The 18,066-nt window shown below is 36.6% G+C and overlaps 1 protein-coding gene and 1 long non-coding RNA gene across 3 annotated transcripts in view; both read left to right on the forward strand.

The window, feature by feature from the left end:
- Positions 1-1,718: 1,718 nt before the first annotated feature.
- On the forward strand, positions 1,719-2,871 carry LOC125778595 (uncharacterized). Its single transcript, XR_007422792.1, has 2 exons — positions 1,719-2,411; positions 2,511-2,871. It is a non-coding gene; the product is annotated as an uncharacterized LOC125778595 (long non-coding RNA).
- An 8,323-nt stretch (positions 2,872-11,194) lies between these two features.
- The window catches only part of LOC105232452 (neuronal acetylcholine receptor subunit alpha-7), a 208,731-nt gene continuing 201,859 nt past the window's right edge, over positions 11,195-18,066 (forward strand). The window contains exon 1 of one of the 2 annotated variants that reach the window (XM_011214134.4): positions 11,195-11,732. The gene's annotated coding sequence lies outside the window, so the exon portion shown is untranslated. Of the gene's footprint in view, positions 11,733-13,421; positions 14,465-18,066 lie in introns of those variants that run through there. The other variant, XM_029552836.2, reaches the window with a different exon arrangement.

The raw sequence follows: 18,066 nt of genomic DNA on the forward strand, positions 1-18,066 counted from the left end.
TGGGTTTTGCCGCCGATTTTAAAAACATACAACGTAAAAACAGAGAATACAGAACCGAATGATATGTCATTTGGAAATCCAAATTTGGAATTTGGAAATCCAAATGACATATCATTCGAAGAGTTCGAGAAATATTCACGCCTTCATGAGATAGAAATGAAGTGCGACGACGAAGAGAATATCTCTGTTTGCGACCACGAGCATTACGCTCGAGTGTCTAGGCGGTTTCAAAGTAATGCTTTGAAACAAGCCAAAAAAATTAAAGAGCTGAAGAGAAGAATTTTCTTATTGACAAGAAAATATGAAGCTCTAAAGAAGAATATTTTATTGTCAGGAGATGCAAATGAGCATGCCATTACGTTCGCCAAAATGATTGTTAAAAAAAAGAACTCCTACACCGAAAAGGAGAAAGCAATGGCATTGAATATGAATTATATGTCGACTAAGGCCTATAATTTTATGCGCGACGACTTGGGGTTTGCATTGCCCCACAAAAAAACACTTTTGCGTTGGCGTCCGATCCGGTATGTCTGCCCCGGTATCGACGAGAAAGTCTTGAACAATTTAAAGAAAATTGTTCAAGACTTTAAACCAGAGGAACGCATTTGCCAACTAATTTTCGACGAAGTCTCAATCAGAAAAGATCTGACGTACAACAAAGTACGAGATGTGATTGATGGCTTCGTCGATAATGGAGAAGGTCACCGGGAAAGCGTGATCGGCGATAAGTGTTGCTTCTTTATGTTGAAAGGCATAGTCGCGAAGTGGAAATATGTAATTTCCTATTATGTGGCAAAAGGTAGCGTCAAAAGTGAGAAATTGTTGGATTTGCTCAAGAGCAATATAAATGCCTCGGAAGAAATCGGGCTTAAAATTAAATCAATACTGTGCGACCAAGGTGCAGGAAATATCAAATTGAGCCACCTATTAGGCGCTACGAACGAAAAACCATATTTCTTTCATAATGAAAGAAAAATATATATGATGTTTGACTATTGCCATTTAATAAAATGCGTGCGCAATATGTACTTAAAATATGACGTTGAAACGGAAGATGGGCTGACAACTTTTAAAGTTGTACGAAAAATATATGCGATAGACCAGGCGAACGTTAACTTTAAAATGTGCCCTAAGTTAACCTATTCGCATGTGTACCCCGGAAATTTAGAAAAAATGTCAGTGTCAAGAGCGACACAAGTATTTAGCAATTCGGTCGCCGCGGCAATTGATATGGCTATAAATGAAAATTTGTTGGGCTCCGATGAGCACGTAAAAAAATGCGCTAAGGCAACCCAACTGCTGGTGAAGAGAATGAATGATCTTTTCGATGAATTGGATTGCAAGACGCTTTGCAATCCAAATCCTCGAAGACGACCAATACAAAGAGGTTGTATTGAGAAAATTGATAGATTAAAAGATCACATCAAATATATAAAAAATATAAAAAAGCCCAACAACCAAATATTGTGCCTGGATTCCTTTATATTAACAATAAATGCAATGATTGCATTGAGCGGCGATATATTCGAAGAATATTCGAATGTATCCTTTATACTCTTAGGGAGAATGAACCAGGATGCACTGGAAAACTTTTTTTATAAGATACGGGCAAATTTAGGATGTAATAATCATCCATCAGCACACGAGATGCAATATATTGTAGCAAGGCTAGTGTCCATGCATATATTGCGACGCAACTTCTCGCAAACAGGCAGCAATTGCGAAGAAGACGACGATGTAAACCTTGATTGGAATATTGGCCAGGAAGACGACCTTAAAGAAAATTTAAAACCGTCTGAGCAACTTGCCGTGGAACAAATATATGTTCCAGATGAGCACTTTGCTCAGACCGAAAAACCAGCAGAAAAACAGGTTCGTCGCTATTATACTGGATATGCAATATACCAGAAGGTTTTCTGCAGATTAAAATGCGAAAAATGTGCATATTTAATGAGGAAGAGTGATACCTCTCTACAAGCCTCATCGGAAGCCCTTATAAGGTCCAAAAATTATAAAAGCGCGGATGACCTAAGGCTGGTTAATCCCAATGATAGAGTCTTCGATATAAGCCGCCTTCAAATGAGCCTATATAAAGAACTGTTTATGGAAAATTCTTGCAGAGTGGGTATAAAATCGATGATTTTAGCCCAGATTACTGCAATTACCGAACAAAAATACCCAGAGTGGTACAGCGAGGCTGGAGATTGCCTCGAGCATCGGCACCAATTTCTAGATTTTTTAATAACAGTTTTACTGTTTAAAAACGCCAAATGGCTGGCACAGCAGCGGGAAGAGTCTTACAAAAGTGAAGTGAGGGCGAGGTATTTTAATAAACAGCAAAAATTAAAGAAATTGGTAACTTAGGTTGTAGGCCATATTTAATTTTTCTAGTAGCTTCCGTTTGATAAAAGGTAAAGGAAATACATATGTACATATATGAAATACAAATACAATAAAAATACTTTACATTATTCAAATAACTAAAATGCATTTCTCTCTTCTCATTTCAGATTCTTCAAAAACTAATAATGTTCTTTTTTATTTTTTTCAGGGTAGAATTAAGTTGTAAATAGTTTGTAGTAGTAGTAGTAGTTTTAGTATTAGTTATAGTTAGTTAGTTTTAGTATTTATCAATTTAGTAAGTAGTATGAACACGTGAGCCAAGCTTTGAAAAAAGCTGGTGAAAAAGACCTAATCTTTATTGATTAGGTTGTGTGAGAATTTGTGGTTGAAGGTAGACAAATTCTAAAAATCGTGTTTTATTAAAATTATATTCTTTTATATGTTTATTTCTAATAAAATGAATTTTCTTTTTATTTTTCATTTCAGTTTTTAATAAAATAAAATAAGTTTTTTAATAAATTAAAATAAGTTTTTTAATAAATTTTGATGAGTTTAAATAAATTTAAATAAATTAAAACAAGTTTTTTAATAAATTAAAATAAATGCACATGTATTTTCATTTATATTTCATTATCAATAAATTTTTTAAAAATTATTTGCCATAGTTGTTCATTTTATTTTCTCACACATTTCAGCCGATTTTTGTATAGAAATTTGACCGGCGTAGAAGCAAAATGCTAAGCAACCATACATATATTATTTCGTTTGCACATTTGTCTGTATGTTTGCGAAAGCAAATGCTCTACAAAAGCAGGCGCGAATTCCACAAGTGATCTCGCTTCATTCATAAAAACAGATGCCGAACATCTCCCCGAGCATGCCTTTGCCTACAAGTCGGCTTTTCGCGACGATGGCAAAAGCTAAAAATCATAATTTGAACAAATTTCTGGTCATTCTCGCAAAAATCAGCGTCGATATGTATGCAAGATCATACATATGCATACATATTTACGCTAGTGACATTGTGGCGGCCATTACTTTATTTTTTTCGGCAAAACTCCGATTTTTTACCAGCAAATGCTGTGACATTGACCTTGGTTGCCCATGACAACATAGATGCCAAAGACGGCCATTATTGAATGTTGTAAACATACAGACAAATGTGCCAAAGAAATAATATATGTATGTATATGCCATAGAAATTCTATTGGTACGAATATGGAAATGACAACGAAATAATGCAAATATGCATATTTCATGAAGATCATCAATTTTCTTTGGAGGATTGAAAGGAATGAAATGAAGTGTTATGAGCACATTTAAGTTCATTTTATAATAAACGAAATTAATATAATTTTTGAAATAATAATTTATTTAAAATTATTTTTTATTTAATTTTATCACATAAAATTTTTACCATTTTTCGCAAAACAATGGTTCTTAAAACACAAAGTGATGACGCATATGTGACAATGGTTCATAAATTCAATATAAGCATGCATATGTGAAAATCACGCATATGTGACAATGGCTCATACATATAATACAATATATGCATACATATGTCACTCAGAGAATGCTTTTTCACATTCTCTGTGTGCCTTTGTATATTTTGTCTATTTTTCTACGAATCAAATTCTCTTTATTTATTTTCAGTCATTTACATATATTTCTGCCTCTCCACGTGCTCAATTCTGCTAAATAGCAGCGAGAACGGCGAATTCCTTACACAAATTCTATCAGCTCTGTTAGCCGCGCAATCGAACCGTCATACAGATTTCGATTTGCACCTTCTCTATACTTTACGTTCTCTGGTTGAGCATCTTTTATGCTACTCAACATGGTTTTAGCAATAGATTCTATTATAGCATGGGCACGTTCCACACCCAAAACAAGAACCAAAATGTCCATAAATCGATCCATAAGAGATGTTGATACCTTCTGCTATCTTTTTTATGCCAAGAGGTGAAGAGCCCTCTCGCATGAGATGCAGTTAAGCAGGTTTTCGATGTCTTCAAAACTTTCACTGAATACTCTTTCCAACCCAAATGATTATGTTCGTGATTAAGTAGACTTGCCACAAAACACATGCATGATTTTCGACGATCAAGCCGTGATAGGAAACACAAATTTATTTTTCCATGGCAAGAGTCATCTGACAAACCTTTCGGATCGTAAAAAAGCAGTAGCCAAACTCGCACTTATTGATTTAAGGAGTTCGAACTTTATGAAAACGAAAAAAGACTTGAACCACACAGGAAACATTTTCTTAAAGATTCGGGTTGTACAAGCCTGGGTCAATTTTGGTTGGACGGTATACTACATAAGCTTTTTACAATAAATTCTTTCAGAATATATTGGTGTGTAGTCATCCGGCCACCAATAAACATTCGTCACTAAACTCACTTGAAATGTGAATAAGCTCTATTTATCTCAACTTTAAATTTGTTTTTGTATACTCAGCATTTATTGGAGCATAAAATCTCATGTGCTCTTTCCAGCTCATTCATCATTCACAGCCACCATGGTATAGGCGCTTGTTGCCACCGTGTACTTTTTGCATTGGCGGTTGTGTATAAATTTCCATTTTTGATTATCAAATTAAATTCGCAATGTTTGTTAAACATTTATATGCATACGCACACATGCACAGCCCAACGAAAGTCAGGCGTGTTGCGGCGAGTATTTGTATGCTTTGTTTATACCTTTACCGGAACGGTTGCGCCGTAGGCGAACAACTAGCTTCCAGAAGTAACCTTAGCAATTATTATTTGCGCTGCCTTTTTTCGCTTGACGGAAGATCTAGCTGGTAACCTCGTTGCTTTTTCTTACCCCTCAAAAAAATATTTTTTCAGCAATTGTACCCTTTTGTCAAGGTCAAAGGGAAAACGTGCTGGTTTCAGTGCTAAAACGAATAATGTCTTTAACACTGTTTGATACACTTTCTATCAGTGAGAAACGCTTTGCTAAAACCGCAAAAATTATGGTAGTAGGTATTTTGAGCTAGAATTTTACAAAGGTTCTTTTCTCCTCAAAAGGACTCTCCAAACCGATCGATAACAATCGATATTTCAGATAAGAAGAATTTTTTTGAATTTTTTAAATCTATTGCTGGAGAAAATAATACTAAAGCTAAATAGGGAAGATAAAATGTGACAAACTCCGATGATATGATGAGGGGCCAGTCCGCTTGAGCAGGATGGAGCGAACTCCAAAGGCTTTTGCTCTGCGTGGTATCCGTGGTATGAGAATTAAGTCTCCGGTTAGATCTCATAGCGGAAGCTACTATCAGTTGAGCTTCCATACAGCTCTGGACCGATGGCCATGGGTTGGACCCCGTACACACACCACTAATACAAAAACTAACCCTAATTCCCAGCTAACGGCCCAAACTGTTCAGAATTCAGACAAATTCCTTATATCCGAGTACATCGGACATTCTGCCATTATTTGCACCCAATCCTCTACCCCCGCTCTACAAAAACAACCCGACCTATCGGATAGGTGCCTCTGATGCAAAAATGCCCTTGCCTCTGGTGAGCAGAATACTTAGACTAAATCTGAAGTCTGAATAATCCTCAACAAACCCAACGTCTCGTGTGTACACATAAGTCACTCGACCGTTAGGACTATTGACCTATTGTCCGTTCTTGCCACCTACTCCTAACCCTATCCTCTCCACACCATCATAGGAATTCCAGTCATTCCGCAGCATTGATGCACTCAAGCGCCTTCGTAACCTGAATGCAACAGAACGCTGTATGACAATCAGGTCATGCGTTGAGACGGTGCGACATACAGGCAAGCATCATACAATGCAGTCTGATAAAAGTTTTTGGGACCCCAAGACAGTCATGGCTGCTTCCCACCATACAGCGGATTAGCGAACTTATCATTAATGTTTTGAGTCGTTTGGATCTCTTTCAATAATATTTTGTTCGCACTAAAGTTGCTTTTATCGATCAAGTAGAGGAATCAGTTTAACTTGTTTGCGCGAGCTGAAGAAATGGGGCTTCCATAAGGGACAGAACTGGACATTTATTCAATTAAGAGCATGCGTTCTACAAGGTTGCACACTATCGCCTCTTGTATAACGTCATACTTGGTAACATTATTTGTACTTTGAACCACCATTTTAATTGTAAACATGCCCCAGTTCTAGTCATATTACAATTTATTGGCTTTTTAATAATGTACTTTATAATCTTGGCGACAGGAGCGACTTATGTTTTATAGCGCCATTTCAGAGCAGTGGTTGAAGCTAGAAGAAGGCGTCTCGCTGTCAAGTGAGCTGCGCTCGCTATAACGGGCACGCTGCTACTATTACCGTTAGCTGGACAGCCAGATCGTTGCATACGCCTTCTGCCTTGCTTCCACACCATTAACTATGCAACAGTGCTGTGTTGCAAGCAACAACAACAACAATAATATCTACATGATTCCTTTACATTATGGCAGGCCTTTTGTAGTCCTGTGTGTGTGTGTGTGGGTGTGGGTGTGGGTGCAATTTAACTGTGCTTGCTGCAAGAAGTTAGCTTCCACGAAATTCAACAGCAGAAGCATGCTTGTTGTTGTTCTTGTTTACTTGTTTGACTGCACTTTAATTTCACTGCATTTATTGCGTACCTTGCTTACCCAAGTGGATAGAGCAGACGAAGGAGTTGCTGGACGTTAGGCGGACCGTTGTTCGTATAGCTGCAATGCGATACTGCTGTAAGCATACTCCACTATTGCCCCGCTTATAGAAAATAGTAAATAGGCCATTGCTTCTCATAATTGTTAACATTATGTTCTTATTGTTGTTTATGTAGTATTCTATTTTTCCAACTTTCGTATATTCAAATTTTAATATTATCACAATATATTCTTACTAACATAGTGTCGCCGATTACTTTTTTGTTGCTTTTTATTAGTTTTTTTTTTAAGAAGGAGGAAGACTCCAAAGCCGAAGTGCGGAACTTTAATCCGCTAAACCTAACCTACTCTCAACATATCTCTCCCACGGAACCACCGGGTTAAGTACTACTTCATGGCAGTGAGAAAACCTTAAGTCTCATCTTTTGTACGGACTGACTGACGCCTAACATACTGTATATGGCTTAATTTTGTCGTAATTAGTACAGACGCTTCGCTGACAGCTTCCAAGTTACCAGAGGATTGACACATGAGTGCGTCAAACTCTTCACTAAGTGAAATTTTTAACCCTTTCCTTACAATTGAAAAATGAGGGCATTGAAGAGTCTTCTATGCACTTTGGACAGTACGGACTAAGGACGTGATGGAATCGGAATAGATTGCTTCTAAAGCCTCCAAGTCCACTCAGAATTTGAGTTAAGTGGAAATCTAGGTCCCCATGTTGGTTGAGGGTTGCCATCGTTGTTGTCACATTGTTTTTGGTTCTCTCATCTTTTTTACGCCCATAGACGGCTCTGATCGCCGTCACACGAATTTGTCTCCGAGAATGTAAATGGGTAGCATAGCTGGAATTTTAGCGGCGTTGTTCGTCTTTTTGTAGTGCCTGTATCCATATTGACGCCAGGTGTTCCTTATATTTTAATTTGGTTTCCAATATTACTACCAGAAGTTTCCCCATGGCGAGTGATACTCTTTCATCCACCTTCCTTGTGCTTCTGAGCAAAACTTTCATTTTCTGCTCAGCCAGTCCTAAACTCATGGTTGTAAACCATTGACGCAGACCATTTTTGCTATCTTTGTATTTGAGCCGGAGCTCATCTAGAGTTCCATAGTAGAGGACCTAAGGCCTTTGCGGACCTCTGTCGCTCTGAGTGCCCTCGTCCGTGTCGACAAACAGTCTCCGATTTTCATTAGATTGATTATTATTAGTAGACCCGACTGTCGTGGAAAAGGTTTTTGGATCACTAACTCCAAGAGGTTTGTTACTATAGTTTCGTTTCACTTAGCAGAGGAAATGGGGTCATATGCCGAAAATAATGCTCAGACGAAATTCCTCATAAACGATAAGTTCTGTTTTGTCTTTGGCTCCTAAAAGTATGTTAAATAAGACTTTTCGGATAACCGTTATCTGGCTGAAAAGTTTAACTCTAGGGTTGGTTTAATAAATATTCGGCTAGAAGTTTTCAAGGAATTCTGCTGCACTGGATATACTTTTTGACGTTTATATGAGCCAAAATTCAACAAATTTTTCAGTATATGTTTTATGATCAATTAATCGTATTTAGTTCCACTCCGAACCTTTGCACTTATTTCCAGAACCTTTGCGGCAGGGTCATCCGAAACTGAAAATAGTTCAACTTAACATTCTTGCTACTTAAGCATTGCCCTGTTGTGCGCTAAATAAGTATAGCAACATGTGCATATTCATGTATGTAAGCGCATGAGTTTGAGGGCAAATGAACGAAATATGCACGAGCAGAAATCGTGTTGGAAAACGACAACCCAGAAGCCAAATGCACTAAATTTGCAGCTTTTGTGGAACTCGACTTTACTGAAACTCTATTTTGAATTTGCATTCCTCCACTTCACCTGGGATGATACTCAGTTTCCAGGAAAAACTGGGATACAGGATTGCATGCGTGAGTGCAGAGCTTTCGTGAGCGTATTGACAATGCTAGAACGCCAAGCCTGGAATGCAGGCTCTTGAATTTTATGAAAAGTGAACAAACTCTTTGCAATTCTGCAAAGCAAAGAGAGTGCGAATGGAGAGTAAAAGCTCTCAAGCAGCGCCAAGCGGAGCCAAAAGCTCGCGCGCCTAAACGTAGGCAAGCGTATACAACAGAGTTGCAAGCGTGTTGAGCCTTACATACATTTGCAGTTGTTGTTGTGTTCGATGTAGTCATTGGCGACGAGTTGAAAGCACGCACAAGTGTTGTCCTGTGTATCCTGTGGCATATAATTTACACTCTCCATGTATTTGTGTATATTTGTAATGGTACAACGGCACTCATCCACTCCCACGCCAAACTCGCTGAATGTAGGTCTGTATGTTAGGGCCTGTGCGTTCAACCGTGACGTGCCGTGCAACATATACACAGTGTGCTGTGTTTATCATTCTCAAAATGAATGCTCACACACATGCTCCCACACATGTATATGGATTACTATATGGATAAGTGTGTATGTGTGTGTGTTTGTGCTCGTCGATGCCATGCATCGGTATGTTTGTAATTTACGGCTCGCGCACTCGTTGCTCGCAGCTTTTATGCTGGCAATATTAAACGTATGGGGAAGTAGTTGTTATTTTATTAATGCTCCGATGTTATGCTTATTCCTCGCCTGTCCTTGCAGCAGCAGCAGCAGCCTCCCTTACGCTAAGCGCACACTTACGCCTGGTGGCAAAGGGGCGATTTTTCATTCATACGAATTTTCTTTAAATTAATTTTCTGTGCTTTGAGTGTCACACGTACACACACACACATACTTACACGTGATTACAACAACAGCGCTACACATTTGTATAACTGGGCTGGCTGGTGGCACGTTGAGGCAGCTGTTGGTGATGCTTTTGGCTATTCAGTTGTTGCACTGACTTTGCGGTTGACTGCGCAAGCACGTGTGGGCTTCATATTGTTGTTGTAGAAAAATTTAATGAATGAGAGCGCAAAACTGCACGCTTGAGCAGGGCTATACGTAAGCTAAGTGAAGGTATAATATAAATTAAATATGAATCACAGTTGTATATAATAACTGATTGGAATGTAAAGAGCTGCAGCTGAACACTTGTTGGTGAATATATTTTTAATTTAACTAAATTAGAGTTAATATATGTAAAAAAAACTATTTTACTAATACAAAAAGAAAATATCAGCTGCACTGCAAATATAATATCATTCACAGTTGTTCTTTTTATAGCATAAACGGGTGTAAAAAATATTTACATTGATTTTGAGCGGTCAGTCTGTATGGCAGTTATATGCTATAATGGTCGGATATAAACAATTTCTTCGGAGTTTGTAGCAATGCAGTGGCTACTAATAAATACTAAATTTCATGAAGATATCTAATCAAATAAAAGAGTATTCCAAACAAGGACTTCACTTCGGTCGGCCAGTTTGCATGGTAGCTATAAGCTATAGTGGTCTGATTTTGACGGTTCTGACAAATTAGCAGCTTCCATGTGAGTGATACTCTTTCATCCATAGAAAAGAAACGCATAAAAAATTTCTGCTTGAAATCTTAGAAAATGAGGGACCACGTGCCCTGTTGGGTGTTCTAAAATTCGTGGTAAACTTATTATACCCTGTTCAGAGTACAAAATTAGTATACAACACTTCGTTTCTTTCCAGATATTTTATTCCATTATACATACTTTCTTTCGGTTATTTGCATTTCATCTGCTTTTGTCTAATAATTTCAATTTTTTATAAAGCTTTTTCAACCATCAGCATTAGTAATATTGAGTCTTAATAACCAGAATGTCCTAGGTTATAAAATAATTTTCAAAATTCAATTTAAATTTCTACTTGACACTTCATTTCACTTATGAATACATTCAATTTCAAATCGTTTCATTCCATACCATAACAATAAGACGACGAAACATATGATATATGTACATATATATGATATTTATATTAGCAACGAAAGCTTTCAAAGCTCTGGTAAACTCTCTGCTGTGCCAACCATAAAGTTACTTTAAGCTTTTCTCTTAATGTCTCATTAATAAAGCGGCGCTCTCGCTTATCGTATTTCTCGTAACAGTTCTCTGCAACATACAGCTTCCTAGCCTCACAAGCACATAAACTAGCGCTCAATTGGCAAATAATGAAAGAATTCGCTTAGCAGCTTAACTCAGCGTGCTTCCAGCATCTGCAAAGGATTACAAAGCCAGCCACAGTTGCACCGCGCTCCAAGTTGTGGAAGTGGATGTTGGAGTCCTGCTTCCACGAGACTTCGAGCTCCATGTCTTTCGTGCCTGGCTCCAAACGCCAGCACTGCAACGCCTTTCAGTTGGTGTTCCGGTTTCGGGTTGTGCTGTTCGTTGCCTTTTCCTCCTAAATAACAAACGTGTCGTTTTCTCATCCATCTACATACATACACATAAACATACATACAAATGTACATACATACGCATGCACATATAAACATATATATCGGCATATACAAACGTTGTAGTGCAAAGGGATGTTGAACGAAAAAAAATGTGAAAAAATATTGAAACAGTAAATATGGACGATGAAAAGTGCAAAAAAAACATTTATTGTTGCAAAAAAGTTATATGCATATGTGTGTGTTGTTGTATGAAAAAGTTTAAGCAATAGTTTTGTAGAAAATACTGCTATGTGCAGCATGTGAAGAGACAAACAAAACGAAAGTGTAGACTTTGATTTAGTAAAATTTATGGACTTTCGAAAATCTCAAACGAAATTGCGAACTTTTTTCAAAATTGGGCGCAGAAAGTGATTTTTTTGGTAAACATTTATTAAAAGTTTTTGAAAATTTGGAATTTTTTTTTAAGTGATTTGTGTGTTAATACGGATAATGAAGAATCCTTAAGTTTTATCAAAAAAAGTTTAAATTTTATTTTAAAAATAAAAAAATTAAAAAAAAAGAAATTAAAAAAAATTAAAAAAAAAATAAAAATTTATTAAAAGTTTTTGAAAATTTGGAACTTTTTGTGTGATTTGTGTGTCGATATGGATTATTAACGATCTTTAAGTTTTATTATAAAAATCTAAATTTTATTTGAAAAAAAATTTAGAAAATATATTTAAAAAAAATTGAAAAAAAGATTTTTAATTAAGAGTTTTTGAGGATTTGAAATTTTGGAACCTTTTTGTGTGTTTATATGGATTATTAAGGATCCTTAGGTTTCATTAAAAAGTTTTAATTTTTTTCACGGATCCCAAAAAAAAATTAATTTAGCCTTACATATTGTTTCAGTGCATAGAAACTGAATTAATAGGTCAATGCTATTAAACAATTTTCAAAGATAATTTGTAGTAATATTTTTTTAAGCCGTTGCATTGAGTTTCTTTATTGGTTCCGTAAAAGACTTGAAACTCAAAACATTTTTTTAAAATTCTTAGTTTCACTTCTTCGATAAATTCGAGTCTTAAATAAAAAAAAGAAAAATAAAATCATTCCTGATATTATATAAAATAATCTAATACTTCAAAAAATAAATAAATAAGATCGTTTTGTATGAAGATCATTCAAAAACCCAAAAAAGGCAAAGGTTTATTTGAAGAAATAACAAAATTCTAAAAAATATTTCTATATATGTTCAAGTCTACCGTTTACTTTCGGTAATTATAGGGTTCATAATCTCAACAATGATAGCATAAAACTGGTACGATCGCTGCAGAAACCTTTTGCTGTGAAGATCATTAGTGATCTTGTTTGGACTTTGAAGTTCTAAATTTTAAAAAATTTTCTATTATAATTTATTATTAAAAACTAAAAAAATGAAGAAAAATTTAAAAATTTAGACCATCCAATAGAAATATGTCCCGCAAACCTCGATCAAGCACTAGATTTTATTTTTCAACATCCTGTCTAAGGCTTTCTTAGCTTTATCGGCACATATTCATCTTATTTTCTTCTTTGGAAGCAATAATTAATAATAACAAATTAAAAGGACATGACAAAATTAATAAGTCTCACACATAAGGCCTGAATATATTATTCGCCAAAGCTCAACACAGTATCTGGAATCATTTTTAATTTATATATGTCTTATCCAATTCGCTTTCCTTCAGATCATCAACACATATTTTACAAACTTGTGAAGCAATAATGAACTGAGAAGGCACGAAATAATTATCGAGCTCCACGCTAAAAGCTTAAGTACACTGAACGCCAAACTTTCAATCAGAATAACTGAAAAATGTTTTTGTGTTAAGCTTGTTTTAAACTAATGATAGAACTGGGAGCCCTGACTAAACGTATATTGAATAAAACGTTTAATATTGCTAATTAAGTATAACAATGGCTGCTTGGATCCTGAAAATCTCAAACTTGTTTACAACTTATTCCAATATTTTTGCCCATTAATAAAAAAACTATAAGTGACATGCTCATCGTTCACTTTTTTCGTTTATGACTCTGTTGTTATATATAGAAAAATTATTATTTTTATTTCTCATTTCATACCTTCAATAAAATTAACAAAAAGTGCTAGAAAAGGGAATAATAGCAGTAAGCAGACATTAGAGCGACACTGCAAGCGCACCAAGTCAGGCAGCCAGCCAGTCATCCAGGCTCAAAGCGTACTCCTGCTTATCAGCTCCGACTGGAATGACAGCCTGGCAGCTGGCGGCAACAAACAAAGCTAACTGCTATCCATTGTGCGCTGTTGGCGCTGGTCCACGTTGCTGCTTTTCACTTTTCCAAAATCGAGAGCAGACACAACGCACAGCGCCGTGCTACTTCAGTGCGGAGCGACACAGTCCCGCTGCCACTTTCGCTCCCGTTGCTGCTCCCATTTCCATTTTCGTGAGTGTTATTCTTTCAGACTTGCTGCCAGTGACTGTGAACTCGCTTTGTGTGTACACATACAACGTATTGTATGAGTGTGTGTGTGTGTCTGTGGTTGTATGTGTGCCAGTGTCAGTCGGTTTGTGCGTGTGGATTGTGCAGTTACTGAATAGAAGTTGAATTTCGCTTTCGCTTTTGCCACAGCCACTACAGTCACAGTCAATGCGAAAGCAGCAGCAGGGGCGAAAAGTGAAATTTGCCAACACTGTGGCTCTGGCTGAGCTTGAGCTTGAGAGCTGTTGCCCGCAAAAATGAAGATGAAAATACATAACGAGAAGAAAAAAACGCACGAAAAACAAAATGATAAAGGAGCAAATGCGTGCGAAGGCTTTGCTGCTGCTGCTGCTGCTTCGCATCGTAATCGTTGCACGCTCTTCGTCGCCTCTCGCTGCGACCACCCAACACAGCCGGAGCCACGCTGCAGCTCGTGCTCGTTACAACCACGACGACAGAGACGATGACGACGACGACGAGACGTCGTTTTCGGTTTCCAGTGTTATGAGCTCGTTAGCGTATACGCAAAATTTTCGTCCTTTTCAGCATGTGTCTCGGTCAACGGTACACTGTTGCATTTGGTTGTCTGTTGAAAAAGCCAAAACTGTTTCTATTCGCTGACATAAAAATCTGCTAAAATTATAAATGTGCTTGCCAAATTCATTTTGCTGTAAGTGTTTTGTTAATTGCGAATATTTATAGCTGCAGTGCGGTTCATAGGTCTCCCGGCTGTTCACCGCGAAGTGCAAGTGAAGGACGAAGTGTGTGCTGCTGTGAAAGTGAAATGTGAAAAATGTTTTTTTTTTTCGTTACCGAAATGAATAACAGGTGCCTGCTGCTGTGCATTCCCCTCGACGCCCTGCAGTCCACACGTGATTTTTCTCTGCTGTGCTTCTTCTTTTTCGCCATACAGTCGTTTCCCTCGATTTCGTGTGCCTCTCACCCTGCCAGCCTTCAATTAAATTATTTTTTTCTTTCTATTCTGAATTTCCCTTTGCAATATCAGCCCCTCTGGTTTATATTTTTACCTATGCGGCTGTTTTCTCTTTAATTTAGCATCGTGTGTGTCCAGTGCATTCAATTTCAATTCACTAAAATAAACTCAGGAAATAGAAAGTGAAATTGCTCAATGGACTAACTCTCCTGCCGTTAACTGTGAAAGTATTTCAAGTTCATTGCAAGCTGGTTGGTGGAACAGAAACGAGCGGAATTGTTGAGAAAATGGTGTGTATTTGTAGTGCGAAGCCATAGATATAAAATTAGATTCCACAAAACAGAAAAGCTGATAAAAATAAACTGGTTAAAGATGCAAAAATTATACTGCAAATTATAGACAATATTGTGTTGCTTGGAAATAAAAAAAAACACTGTTATATTGTGTTTCTGCACACCTGTTTTACTTGCCAATTACGGGTTCCGAAGAACATGCGGTAAAGTTCTTCGGAACTTACTTATATAAGACTTCTTAAAAAACTTAAAATATATGCTATGTATAGTATATTGTAGACAACTTTCATTTTGCAGTGTTGTTAAAAATAATTGAAAGAATTTAGTTGCTTTCGTTGTGGTGCAGTCATGCGGCCATTATTCTTAAGACTGCAAAGCTCCTACGAAGCATCGAATTAACCAAATTGGCACAAGTTGAGGGCTGAAAGGCATACCGCACGTATTTTAATTTTTCTCAAAATGTTTTCATATATTTTAGCTTGAAGCCGCCATTCCTTTTTTTTTTAATATCCATCACAAATTTTCTATGGGACTTACGTTAGGGGATTAGACAGGCCACCGTTGCATTCATTTTGTGGTCCAGAAACCATTTCTTAACCAGTTTTGAAGAATTTTTGAGGTCTCAATCTTGCATATGCCTTCATTTTAAGACCATCGCATCACGCCGTCCAGTGTACATATTATCGTAGTCTGAAGAGTTTTGAACCAATTCCTGAGCCAGAAAAACATTCACACAGCATGTTACTACCTCCTCTATGTTTGACAGCTTTTAAAGTGTGTTTGGTTTGAACCTAAGCGGCATCTTTTGAGCTTCTTATATATATTTCTCCATCAACTCTGAAGAAATTAATTTTACTTTATTAGACCATATTACGTTATTCTATATTACTACATATTTTCTTAGGTTATGTGTCGCTTTGCGACTATGATATTATGACATTACTTTTTTCTTAGAAGCGGGACTTTCATAGATAAATGTTCCTTCAAACTCTTAAATCATTTTTAGTTAGTCTATTACGTATTGCCCGACTTGACACTGATGTCTAAATTTATTGTTGAGGTCCTTTGTTGGAAAAAAGGACTTTTTATGTACGTATCAAAGGGTCATCGAACTTTTGGGATGTTGCTGGTTTTCCAACCCATTTCTTTAAAGTCAACTGCAAAAAGAATTTTTTTTTATTCATTGGTTTCTCTAATTTTCTTATTTTATTTTTTAAGTATTTTATAATATTCTGCTCGCAGCTCTAAATATTAAAGTCGAATTGAATAACAAATTTTCATACAATTGATAGTTTGTAGCTAAATTTACTTGAAGGTATTAAATCTAAACTCCTTTGTAGGGAACTAACAGAAAACGCAACCGGAAATATTCTCAATAACCTATTCTCATTGTCCAGTTGTCGCACAGCTTTCTTATGAAGTTAAGCTCATAGATTTTCTATAAATTTTTGGTTCTATGGGTTTGGTGTGAACTCTTAGATAATAAGTTATTTTCATAGCATAAATATTAATACTTATAAGCCATGAAGTTTGCAACTCCCCGGAGGACAATATACATTGTGACAAAAAAGTATCTGGAAGTAGTAACTAAGGCGCAACATATTTAATTATTCATCAATATTTACTTTTGTGGCCTTCAAAGTAATCCAAGGCAATGAGGTCAACAATTTTTCAGCTACTTCAGCGAATTTTGTTTTATCGCTTTTGCCGACTGATAACGGGTTCCACGGAACGACAATTTCAGTTTGGAGAATAAGAGAAAATCACACGCAACCAAATCTGGTGAATAATGTAGATCGATGGCATTCATTTAATTTTTTTGGCTTTAAATTCGGTCACAATGACGGCTCGATGCGATGATACATCATTGTGTAAAATCCATGATTGGATTGATTTTTACAATTCCGGCCGTTTTCGAGGGATGTTTTCAAGCAAGCCCCTCATTGAATAGAATGGAACTCCGTTTAAGCCGCCAGTCTCTCTGGAACAAATTTATGATCCACAAAAAGCGAAAAAAACAAAGAGCATCAACTCGAGTTTAGAGCGGTTTTGGCTTGGTTTTTTTGGTTTCTCCTCATATTTTGTCCTCCATTCCAATGATTGTTAACTTGTTTGAATGTTAAACTCATAAACCCAAGTTCCATTGGCAGTTATAATGCTCTCCATGAATGTGGGATCGGAATTGGCACGATCAAGCATGTCTAAAGAGACATCTTTACGAAATTTTTTTTTGAAAAAAATTCTGCTTTATCAGCGTTTCATACCCAAATTTCCCACTAACATCATATGAACGGACTCGCAAAAGATGTCGAGCTCTCTTGTCATCTCTCTAACACTTGTCTGACGATTTTCAAGCACCATATCCTTCACTTGTTTAATATTTTCATCGGTTGAAAAGGTCGAAGGTCGTCCAGAAGGTGCAATCTCTTCAACGATATCTCGGCCATTTTTGAAGGCTTATGCGCAATAATTCCTTATGCGAAATTTTGTAAAAAATAAAAAATTTGAGACAAATTCTTTCTTCGACATTTTTATCCTTTGTAAAAATCGCCACGTACTACTGAGGTGTATCGACTAAAGCAGCTGTGGTAAACAAACTGGCTGACAGATCGCGCTCATATTTGGCATACTAACTAAATGTATTTAACTAAGTTAGTGGGATTGTTCTAACTTAGGAAAATACATTTTTTTAAATATTATTTACACGGGAATTTAACAAATTAAATCCCAACTGAGCCTATATTTGGCTCAAAAAGTTATGTTTGGAGAAAAAACTATCGCATACATTACTGAATACTTGAATAAGCAATAAAATGCTTTCATTATTTATAAAGCTAAATGTGGCAGGTTAATAAACCACAAATGCTGCTGCACCCCCCACAGTGCTTCAGAAACTTAAGTGCATTGCACTTAGCCCACCATGCCATGGAAATGTTGCTCATTTTCAAAGTTAATTGCCAACACAATGAGCAAACATAAAAGTATGAATAGCCGAAACACAGCATGAATGAAACGCACAGCAACCAGTGGATGCTTGTGCTGAGG

The sequence above is a fragment of the Bactrocera dorsalis genome, chromosome 1, assembly GCF_023373825.1.
Source record: "Bactrocera dorsalis isolate Fly_Bdor chromosome 1, ASM2337382v1, whole genome shotgun sequence".
NCBI lineage: Eukaryota > Metazoa > Arthropoda > Insecta > Diptera > Tephritidae > Bactrocera > Bactrocera dorsalis.